General features: G+C 41.2%; 1 long non-coding RNA gene across 1 annotated transcript; it reads right to left on the bottom strand.

Moving 5' to 3' along the window:
* Positions 1–6225: 6225 nt before the first annotated feature.
* On the bottom strand, positions 6226–11389 carry LOC133805204 (uncharacterized). The gene is made up of 3 exons (XR_009878888.1): positions 10948–11389; positions 9968–10031; positions 6226–6333 (listed from the first exon to the last, which is right to left on the bottom strand). It is a non-coding gene; the product is annotated as an uncharacterized LOC133805204 (long non-coding RNA).
* Positions 11390–12124: the final 735 nt, after the last annotated feature.

Consider the following 12124-nt stretch of genomic DNA (forward strand, 5'->3'; position numbering starts at 1 on the left):
TGTTTGAAATTAAAAGTTGAAAAAGATTGCAACATTGGAAAAATTGTTCGTATAAGAAGTGATCATGGTAAAGAGTTTGAGAATTCTGTCTATGATGATTTTTGTAAGTCTGCAGGTATTTCTCATGAGTTTTCAGCTCCCAAAACTCCTCAACAGAATGGAGTTGTAGAAAGGAAAAATCGCACTCTTCAAGAAATGGCTAGAGTGATGCTAAATAGCAAAAAATTTACCAAACGGTTATGGGCAGAAGCAATTAACACTGCTTTCAAATTTTTTGTTGCCTCTAAGTTATTTAAAAAATGGAACGCACTTGTCCGTTGATTTCGAAATAAATCTACTGAGAGCGGCAATTCTTCCGGTCAAACTTTGAACATCCTTAATCTTTGCTGGAGATTTTTATATCGATCAGGGCTTTGATCTACTCGGGATTGGCTTCAATTCCTCTTGAGTTAACTATAAATCCCAAGAACTTCCCTGATCCTACCCCAAAGGAGCATTTGAGGGGATTCAGCTTTATCTGATATTTGTTCAAGACGTTGAAGCACTCTTGCAAATCCTCTATATGCCCTTCTGCCTTCTTCGACTTAACCAACATGTCGTCGACATAGACCTCCATGTTTGTGCCGATCAGCTCTTTAAACATGTGGTTGACCAATCGCTGGTAAGTTGCACTAGCGTTTTTCAAACCGAAGGGCATAACAGTAAAGCCCTGTGTCAGTCCGAAAGCTAGTGTGATCCTCATCAGGTGGGTGCATACTAATCTGATTATATCTGTAGTATGCATCCATGAATGAGAGAATCTCGTGCTCTACAGTGGCATCGACCAGTTGGTCGATTCTTGGGAGTGAGAAACAATCTTTAGGGCAGGCTTTATTAAGGTCTGTGAAACCCACGCATGTTTGCCACTTGCCATTCGGCTTGGGAACTAGTACGGGATTTGAGACTCATGATGGATAAAACACCACCCTGATGAACCCATTCTCCTTCAGCTTATTGACATCTTCTTTTAAGGCCTTTGATCTATCTTTGTCGAGCAACCTTCTTTTATGTTGCATCGGTGGAAAAATCTTGTCGATGTTCAGGACATGGTTGATGACTACAGGGTCTATTCCAACCATGTCTTTGTGCGACCAGGCGAAGACTTCCTAGTTCCTCCTCAAAAACTCCACCAGTGCTTGTTTTGTTGTTGTCTCTAAGTTTTTACCGACTTTCACAACCCTAGTCGGATTTTCTTCATCGAGTTGGACCTCTTCAAGGTCCTCGATGGGTCCTATTTCTTCCTCAAAATCCCCAAAGCGAGGATCCAAGTCTCTATCCTCCTTTGGGCAACGCCCTATTTGGTGACATTATCACTTGACTGGGCCTAAGCATCAACTGCCATTTGCAATTCCTTTCTGGGAACATCTCTTGACACACCTTTCTTTGATTTGGTTATCGAGGCATTGTAGCATTCCCTTGCTTCTCATTGATTTCCCAATACGCATTCTACCCCTGCGTCTGTTGGGAATTTCATGGCAAGGTGCCATATTGAAGTGACGGCTCGTAGGTCGACCAAAATTGGCCTCCCAATTACAACATTGTATGCCGAAGGACAATTAACTACTATGAAAGTAATGAGTAATGTCCTATTAGCAGGTGCAGTACCTGCTGTAACTGGAAGCCTAAGCGACCCAGTTGGGGCGAGCCCTTCGCCGGAAAAACCATAGATGGTTTGGTTGCATGGCTCCAAGTCCTTGACGGACAGCTTCATTCTCTCCAGTGAAGACTTGTATAGGATGTTGACAGAACTTCCTGTGTCAACCAACACCCTCTTCACCATCATGTTGGCGATTTGCCCGTCTACGACCAGTGGATCGGAGTGTGGGAATCGTACGTGCTGGGCATCATCTTCAGAGAAGGTTATCAACTCCTCCTCTGTTCGAGCCTTCTTTGGTGCTCGATCCTCCACACTCATCATCTTGATGTCCTGATCGTGGCGTAGGGTTCGAGCGTATCGTTCCCTTGCCTTCCCACTGTCCCCTGTAAGGTGTGGGCCGTCGCAGATGGTGAGTAGAGTGCCTACCACAGGAGTTGCTTGTAAAGGTGGCGAGTGTTGGCGTGCAGGCACCTGCTCATTGCCACCTTGAGCCTCTCGTTGAGACCCTCCTGCAGCTCGCACATATCTTCTTAGATGTCGCTACCTAATCAGGAACTCAATTTCGTCTTTCATCTGGTTGCATTCGTTAGTGTCGTGCCCGTAGTTGTTGTGAAAATGACAGAACTTCGTCGTATCTCTCTTGGAGATATCTTTCCTTATAGGTGCAGGTCGTTTATAAGGCATGCTGGAGCTGGTCGCCTGGTAGACTTCCGCTCGACTTTCGACAAGGGATGTGTAGTTGGTGAATCTTGGCTCATATCAATTGCCTTTGGGGCATTTATTCTCAGAAGCTGAAGGTTCATTGTTCGCTCATTTTCCACCATTCCTACCATTGCCATTCCCGTTGCCCTTGCCGTTGCCATTGGGCTTTTTCGACCCGTTGGCGGCCTTGGCGGGTTCTTCTTTTGGCCCCTTGTCTTTTGTTGGCGATTTCCCCTCATTGGCAATCGCGTCCTCGAGTTTGATATATCGATCAGCCCAATCCAAAAACTCCTAGGTACTCCTTACCCCATTCTTTCTTAGGCTACTCCAGAGGGGTGAATGACGCCTAACCCCAGCAGTTAGGGTCATCATCTTGCCTTCATCACCCACTGTCTTGGCTCCAGCTGCTGCTCGCATGAAGCGCTGGACATATTCCTTTAAGGGCTCTCCCTCCTTTTGGCGTATCTCAACCAGCTGGTTAGCCTCTGTGGGGTGTATGCGACCCACATAGAATTGTCCATAAAATTCCTTCACGAACATTTCCGAAGATACTATACTAGCAGGAGGGAACTTAAAGAACCACTCCTGGGCGGTGTCGGACAGTGTCACGGGAAAGATCCGGCAGCAGGCATCTTCTGATACTTTCTATATATCCATTTGTATCTCAAACTTGTTAACGTGATATACTGGGTCTCCGTACCCATCAAAGTTCGGCAGTGTTGGCATCTTGAATTTACTGGGGGTTTCAGCCGTAGAAATCCTTTGTACAAATGGAGTGCCCCTTCTCCTATTGTAATCTATGTGGGATGTTCGTCCCTCGACCAACTATTGTACTGCCTGGTTCAGAGCATCAATCTGAGCCTGAACCACTTCTGGGACTGCAGGGGAGACCCGTGCCGGGGGAGCGTACTCATCATGTCTTTCACGTCGGTCGTTGAGTTCGTCCCTTAAATTATCATCCCTACGTCTTTTCTCACTAACTCCTAGCCAATCAAAGACGTTCTACTGTCTGGGTTGCCCCCCAGCGTTATGGCTAGCTGGCCTATTTTCTCTAGGTGGGGGGCTTCTGCCTCCACCTCTTTCCTCATTCCTCCGACCAGCATTTCCTCAACCGGAATCGGCTTCGTTATAGTCATGACCATCTCTAAACTGTGGCTGACTACAGCGTGACCGGCTGTTCACGCTATTTCCTCCTCGGGCTGGCATTTCCCGAGCGTCAGGGGGAGGCCTGTGCTGGTCATTGGGTCCCCGTGCATTGTTATGTCGTGGGGGGGCCCTGACCGCAGAGCTTGACTCGATGTTCCTTCTATTGGTAGAAGGACGTTGTCCCCTGCTCGGTGGATTTGGCTCTTCGTCCCCTGGGCGTCTAGGGATGCAGGGTGGCTGCCCGGCCCTATTCTGCCTTGGGCGCTGGGGATTGCCTCGACCAGCCTGAGATGGAGGTTGCTGTTCAGGATCCCTAGCCGGGACATCATCCTGAGCCACAGGTGGCTGCTCTGGCCTTTAAGGGCTCGCTGGCTGGAGCGGAGGACTAGGATTGGGAGCCCTCTAAGGCGGCGCACTCGGCGGCTGATCTAGCTGAGAGGCTGGCACAGCCTGACTCCGAGCCAATTGGATGGCTGCTTCGAGAGCGGCCATGACATCTGTCGACGGTCCATGTCCGCTTGCCGCTCACTCAGCTCCTGATGCTGGCGTTCTATTTCTCTCTGCTGCAGCGCCATTGTCTCCGCAACATTTTCCTGATTGGCCCTCAGATTAGCCAACTCATCCTGCAACACCCCCAGTGTTGCCCTCAGCATTTCCGAATCTAACTCCTCCTCTTCAAACTCCAAATGTGGTTCATTCTCAGCCACACTTGGGGGAGGAGGTTGGGATGATGTAGCGCCAGCGGTCTGTCCAATCCTCTTGGATGTCTTCGCCATTAGATTTTCTTACAGTTTTTTATCAATCTCTCAATGAAAGCACTAGAATGTTGACCCTCGATTTGACCAATGACACGGAGTCTAATATATGATAGGAAATGAGACGACAATTAATAGTTTAATCTAATAGTAAAGAAGAAAACACTAACGATTTATAGTGGTTCGGTCCCAACGAATGGTTATAACCTACGCACACTTAGTGCTATTATTAATATTGAATCCCAATGCCGTGATCAAAGGACTAGGGTTCTTGAGTTTCACAAACCTTGGGAGAATTAAAATAAGACGATGGATGATCGCACTATAGGCTCTCTCTCTCAATATTCAGGAAAAGATTCAAAGATCAAAAGTCCCCTCCTTGAGCTATTTCATGCATATTTATAGGCTCAAGAGGGGTTACATGGGCCATTGGGCCTTAACTCTCCTTAATATTCGTGTATCAAGGTAATAAAGATGAAATAATAAATATAATTATTACAAGATCACAATCTCATAAGGGAGTAAACCGAATCATATGACCAACCTGGTCGTACCTAATAATTAGTCTTAATGAAACAATGTGCAGCTGGTCGATAACCGAACAACACCTTTTCACTTCAACTCTGCCACGTGTCAACAACGTGCGAGAAATCCTTGCCACGTCATCAACAACTGTTTTTGGGTAAACAATATTTAATTTTGTGGTATTATTGTATACTGCATAAAATAATATGTTAAATGCCCAACAAATAGCATTTTATAGAGATAAAATACCACATGACATAAAGCCTTGTAGTTGGCGCCAACCATAATCCAAATAGATTGTGGCCCACACAGAGGCCCAATGAGATTAGGGCTTGGTCTTCTTTTGATTATTATATTAATAGAACATAACATCATGAGAAGAAGACAATCATATGCATTTCACGTTATTTTGCCATGAGAGAAAAATAGACAACTTTGTTATCTTTGTATTATGAGAAGAACACTCTCTCATGTGTTGAGATTTAAAAGTGTATTCTTGGGTATCCTACCAAATAACATAGACATCCACATATCTCCTTCTCTTTGTGCGAGCCATAGTATGGAAGATGGTGGGTTACGAGGCTAAGATGATATTTGATCTATACGTGTTCTAAATCTACAAAAAAAATATTTGTATTTTTCTTTTATTCAGATTCATGTTGCATGAGAAATATCTCATTCTAGTTATGATTCCTAGAGTGATTCGTTCCTATGCTTTAATAATTGTTATTATCACATTGAAATATCATCCTATGCTTCCGTTGCACTGTCAATTACATGATCAAAAGCCAACACATGCAAGTTTATCCAGTACTAGTCACAATAGGATAAACTTGGGAGGCAAATGTTTAACCCAATTTTGGACTCAGTGACGTGGCAATTGAAGAAGACATGTGGCAATAAAACAACATCAAACGTTGAGTGATGGTCGAAATGAGATAGTTGCCCGAGGACGCCGTACGAACACAAGAAGTCATAATCTGCTTGATCCAAGTGTCCTGCTCGAGAAGGAGCAAGTAAGTACTATACATTGAAGCTGCTCGGAGACAGACCCTGCTCTATATGCAAGACAATTTCACTAGAGGATCCAGATTTCACGAGATATTGTGAAATATCCCAAGATATTTTTGTAACTGATATTTGAATGTATTTTTCCCATATTATTTGAATTTGTCAACAGTTGTAACAATCCCATACAACACGTGTAAGACCTAGATTAATTTGTAAGGACCCATAGCCCAATAAGGGACTCTATAAATAGAGATCTCTTTCACTCATTATCTCTACGCTAAATTAATGCACACTTTATAACGTCCCTAAGGTAGGGTACGCCTGCCACATACTCATAATTCTAGGGTTTACGAGTATGTAAGGCACTTGACCAAAAGAATTAAATAAAATGATACGAAGAAATACAGAAAAATTTAAAACTTTTATATAAACTTATTAGAAGAAATTATTACACGTATGAATACTTTAAATTTAAGGCAGCCATATGAAAACTCTAAACCATTATTGCATTGCTACTGAGTCCGTGCTCCACAAGTTGCTCAACAGCTAAAGCCACACCTGGAAAAATGTTGGAAAATAACATAATGAGCTAACGCTCAGTAAGCAAATCTCATGCATACACATACACATGAATGTCGTGAGTTTGTAGTGCACATATACTAATATGCTGACTTATATACTTATGCATTTCATTTATTGCCCATGCACTTTCAAACTTTACTTTTATGCTCTTTCTTTTAGTTTCACATTTTTATGGGCCCGATTTCACTTGTGCACACTGTTTGATTCGGCAAATGCCTGCAGGGCTTATAACACATATCATATAGAATCCCATGGGTTCTCCTCCGGCTAGCCATCATTGTAACGCCCTACTTCCTTAGAGCCGTTACTAAGTGAGTTTTTAAAACAAAACAGTGTGCAATGAACTCGCTAATCGAGGTTTTGAAACATAAGTGTGACTAATTAAAAGTTAAGGCTGTAATATTTGAAAATGCGTCGCTTCATCAAAACTTTTATTATTAAACAGTTGGGATCCCAAAATAAGGTTTGAAAACTAATTACATCTTGAAATAAGGTTACAGTTGAGAAATTATAAAATTATAGATTATTACAGCCATTTTCGAATAAACCCCCAACCAAAGCAGTCGGGCAGGCCAAACATGTACGCGCCGCTTCACGCTCTCCGTACTCATGGTTGGTTGATTCAGTCATTGCCCTTACCTGCAACACAGAGCACCCGTGAGCCGAAGCCCAGCAAGAAAACTCATGCAGAACATAACATATGCAATGTATACAGTTATCATAACAGATAATCCACAAATAAACAAGTCAATCATTAGACTAAGCGAACACGGCCAAGCCACCCCAGAGCCTTACCGAAGCCTGGGGTATCGGTTCTCACCGCGAGGATAACTCATGTATCCCTTGGGTCCCACCCTGAATATAGCATAACACATGTATCCACTGGGCGCCGCCCTGACTATAGCATCCCATGTGCTAGGTGTTACTTTCGGCCCACGGCCGCCCCGGCTTACGCCGTACTCGGCCCACGGCCGCCCCGGCTTACGCCGTACTCGGCCCACGGCCGCCCCGGCTTACGCCGTACTCGGCCCACGGCCGCCCCGGCTTACGCCGTACTCGGCCCACGGCCGCCCCGGCTTACGCCGTACTCGGCCCACGGCCGCCCCGGCTTACGCCGTACTCGGCCCACGGCCGCCCCGGCTTACGCCGTACTCGGCCCACGGCCGCCCCGGCTTACGCCGTACTCGGCCCTTGCCGCTCATTTCATCATAATCACACATATAGTACATTCGAAATAATCATTCACACACATCATGATTCATTTAAGGTTTAAACATTTGCACATAATACAATCTGGGGCCATGCCCTAACCTCGGGTGTTATAGTTTTCTTACCTGTACTCCGAGCCTCCTGATGCACTAAAGCCGCGAGCACGGTCCTCAAGCATGAGCCTCTCCAATAGCCTAGTCACAACACACATAAAACACTTTTTAATACTAACCAACCCAAAACCATTTCCCGGGACCAATCCCGCACTCTCGGCACCTCTAATTCCCTAAAACAATACACCGGAACCATCCCCCGAGTCCTCGGGCAAAAGCCCTAAAAACCAGAATTTTGGGTGTCAAAATTGGCCTAGGGCCGCGGCACTCCCTTCAAGGGCCGCGGCGCCCAGCGACTTGGCCTCCTCCTGATGCAACCTCGCGCCGCGGCGCCCAAGAACAGGGCCGCGGCGCTCATACGCGAACCCAGAAAATCTGGGTTTTCCCTTGCGTTTTTCCCCGAACTTAAACCTTCCAAATCACACCAAACCAATACCCAAACCCCAAAACCAATTTCAAACATCAAATAGACCATATAACAACCCATAACTCAAGATTCAAGCTCAAAACATCAATATACCCAAGATTCACACCCATTGATCTTAAAATTCAACAACTATCCCAAAACTCAACAAAGCTTAGCTTAGGCATTTAATTTCCTCAAATCAAAACAAAACCCAAACTTAAATATGTATAAAACACTTACCTCCAATGGAGAACCCACACAAAGTCCTTGATCTCATCCTAGACTCCCACTTCTCCTTTTCTTCTTCTTCTTCTTCTTCTTGCTTGCCCTAGCTTTTCCCTCTCTTTTCTCTTCTCTTCAAACTCTATCAATGCCTCATAAAACCAATGCCCAAACCGAACCCCATATACCCAGCTGAGAATTTTCATAATCCCCAGCCAAAAGACCAAAATACCCCTTCCTACTAATCCTCCTTAGCTAAACCTCCAAGGGCACTTAAGTCTTTACACTTTCATTTCATTTCTACCATTTTCTTTCTAAAACTTGTTACTCTCAACAGTAACTAATGGTTACCTAGGTTACTAAATCTCCAATAACCATTACCCGCTAAATCTCAACTTAACCATAAAATTCCCGAGGTACCCCTAGGCTCCTCCCGAGCCGGGTACAAAAATCCCGTTGTGACATCTAAGTTAACTAGCTCTCTAGGACCGTCTCGGCACGTGCATCACAACAATAACACAACACTCACGTGGTACAAATCACGGAATACAATTATCACATATCAATGCAGTTATGCCCAACAAGGCCAAAATTACAGTTATGCCCTTCTAACACGATCCGGGCCTACATGCATACTAATATACATAGTCATGCATCTCAGATAAACAAATAGTCATATAACATGCTTTAAATCATAATCATGCATTTAATTCATAAAATCACACATAATTCCCATCATGCCCTCCTGGCACGCTAATCAAGGCCCTTAAGCCTTATTAGCAAATTTGGGTCGTTACAATCATCTCAGCTAGGCTCATCATAACACTCATTTCATCGTTGCCATAGCTGCCATACTTATTACACATATGGAGGAGAAAGACGGAAACATGGCAAACATATCTGAATGGTCAACTCTGACCTAGCCCACACTAGTGGGCAGCCACTATAAGTCTTATAGACCTCCGTCTTCATCATTGCACTTACTTAATTGCTTCATCGAAACAGTGGCACCCTTTTTAACATCTTATTATCACTTTGCTTAAGCCTTGTGTCATTAAAATGTTCACTTCACATAAGACATTTCAAGGCATTTCACAATTTTCCTCATATTTATATGCATGGTCTTATATCACATAATAATGTATCATATAACTGTACATGCCATGCATACATGCTGATGCTGAAATGTCAATGTTCATGTTCATGATTCATGTTTGATGGTATTCAATTAAGGCATTGTATCACATCTCATATAACTCAAAACATCTTTAGTCATAATACATGAAGTTTTGGGTTGGTGGCGTTGTTATACCTTAACGTAGAGCTATGGCTCAGGTCTAAGGTTTCCAGCCTAAAAACTTAAACGCTTCATATATCATAACATATAACAAATCATGAACATAAAGTAATCCACATATTCATCAACATAAGAACACATACTTGCACATAATTCATATCATTCTTAACCAAGTAAGACATCTTTCGCATATCACGGAATTCATCAATTACATATCACACAACACCCTTATGGTGTTCATATAACCATTCTTCACATACTTATCATATGCATCATCATCATACCATACTTAACTCATTAGATGTATACATTCAATGTAGTCATGCATCTTACACTTAAGCACAAAAGGTGAGATTTACTTACCTTAGGTCCTTAGCTTATTTTAAAATTGCTCAGCAAGAGTCAATCAATCAAATCCATACAAATCCTATTCAAAGCACATCATTTATTAAATTCTATCAAAATCGTAAATATACACTAGTGTATATTAACAATACCATAAACTATATGAATGATAATAATAATTATTATCAACGTAATACAAATAACTCTTCATATAAAACCATGCTTTAAACCTTACTCATAAGATAATGTACTCTTATGATAATAATAACAAGAATAATAATTATCGTCTATAAATAAACTTACTTCAATATTAATAACAAAAATACTTCAATAACAATACATATATGAATGTATATATTCAAATAGTCATTTTATAAAAAAAATCATATTTTTAACATAAAGTTGTAATAATCGATATAATGATAATAATATAAATATAAATATTTATATTATTAATTAGTCATAATATCAATTCCAGTGATATAATAAATATACTTTATCCAAAATTTACTGGTCTTACAACTATCAATAACTGTAAGAAACTAATACTGATATTATTTTGATATTCAAATATTAACAAAATATTAATATATAAGAATAATTGTTAAATAATAGGTTTACTATAAATCACACTTTTCATATATATATGTATATATATGAAACTATATTCTTGACTTACTTAACAAAATAATAACAATAATAATTAAAATTACTTAATCATAAAAATTTATATATTAATATAAAATCAATTAAATATGTATTTTTATATTTGATTTAATATCTAATATTTTCTAGAAAATTGGACAGCACAACGGCTATAAAGTGGACAATCCCAAATCAAAACCTGTATTAAAAATACAAATAATCCCAGACAGCCAGTAAATTACAGAAAATATTCCATATATCACTAATATATAATTATATACTATAAATACACATAATAACAATTACTCTAATCAATCACAATTAAATCACAATATAGGTCAAAGAAATTATACCACAATGATCGGGTTCCACAACAAGTCAAACGGTGATTTTCTGAAACTCAAAACGTACTTCGGAACCTCGAACACTAAGTTTCGACCGTCGGTCTACGGTGGATCGCGGTGGCTCATGGTGGGCCCACCACCCAACTATGGTAGATGTAGGAACAAGTTATTGGGTTTTGAAGCCCACAACACGAGGAACACGATGGTGGTGACGGATCGACAAACGGATGCCCGAGGTGGCCGAATCGCAACTTTGAAGTCGCGGGGTGGCCGAACTTAAATCGACTAGTTGAGGTGTTTAATCGGCGAGTGAGCTCTAGATTCCCTCGTGGTCGATAGTTCGGAGGCCTCTGAATCCAACGGTCCGGCGCGTGGCTATAATTGGTGACCGCCGGTGGACGTTTGGTGGTCGGGCAGACGCACGCACGCGAGAGAGAGAGAGAGAGAGAGAGAGAGAGAGAGAGAGAGAGAGAGAGAGAGATTTTATGAGGAGAGAGAGAGAAAGAGGTTTTATGAGGAGAGAGAGAGAAATACTCGGTTAAAAGGCTGAAGCCTTTCTTTTTTTTTTAAATTTATTTATTTTTTAAAATTACACTTGGACCCAAAATACTAAAATTCTTTTCAAATAAGCCCTTTAGCAAAACTTTCTTAATTTTATAAAAATTCCCAATTAAAATTATATGACATTTGGGTCCAATACTTGACTACTCAAGTTTCTCTCTCTTTAATCTCATTAAAAACATAAAATGATATTTTAAACACTATTTTTCCATTACTATTTCTTAAATTTGTAAACTTGTACATTTTATGTATTAAAACTCTGATTTATAATGAAAATGTTGGATATTACACACTTTACATACAAAACCCTACTGAATTGTATTATCTATTTCTGTCGTATAAATTGACTCAGTGTCGTTGACCAAAACGTTGCTCAACATGTGAAAATTCAACTATTTGAACCTTGTTTTTGGCACCGTAAATTATTTAAAATTTATTGAAAATTTGTGAGATATTCTAAATGACTACAATATACACTGCGATAATAAAAAATTAGAATTTATAACTAGACACATGTCGAAACTAACTTTTGTCAACATAAGTGTTGACAAAACACTGCGAATACCGTACTCTTTCCCCATAAATATAATACACATTGTTTGATCTTTCCTTTTTTGTTATTTCT

The sequence above is a fragment of the Humulus lupulus genome, chromosome X (genome assembly GCF_963169125.1).
Source record: "Humulus lupulus chromosome X, drHumLupu1.1, whole genome shotgun sequence".
Classification (NCBI taxonomy): Eukaryota; Viridiplantae; Streptophyta; class Magnoliopsida; order Rosales; family Cannabaceae; genus Humulus; species Humulus lupulus.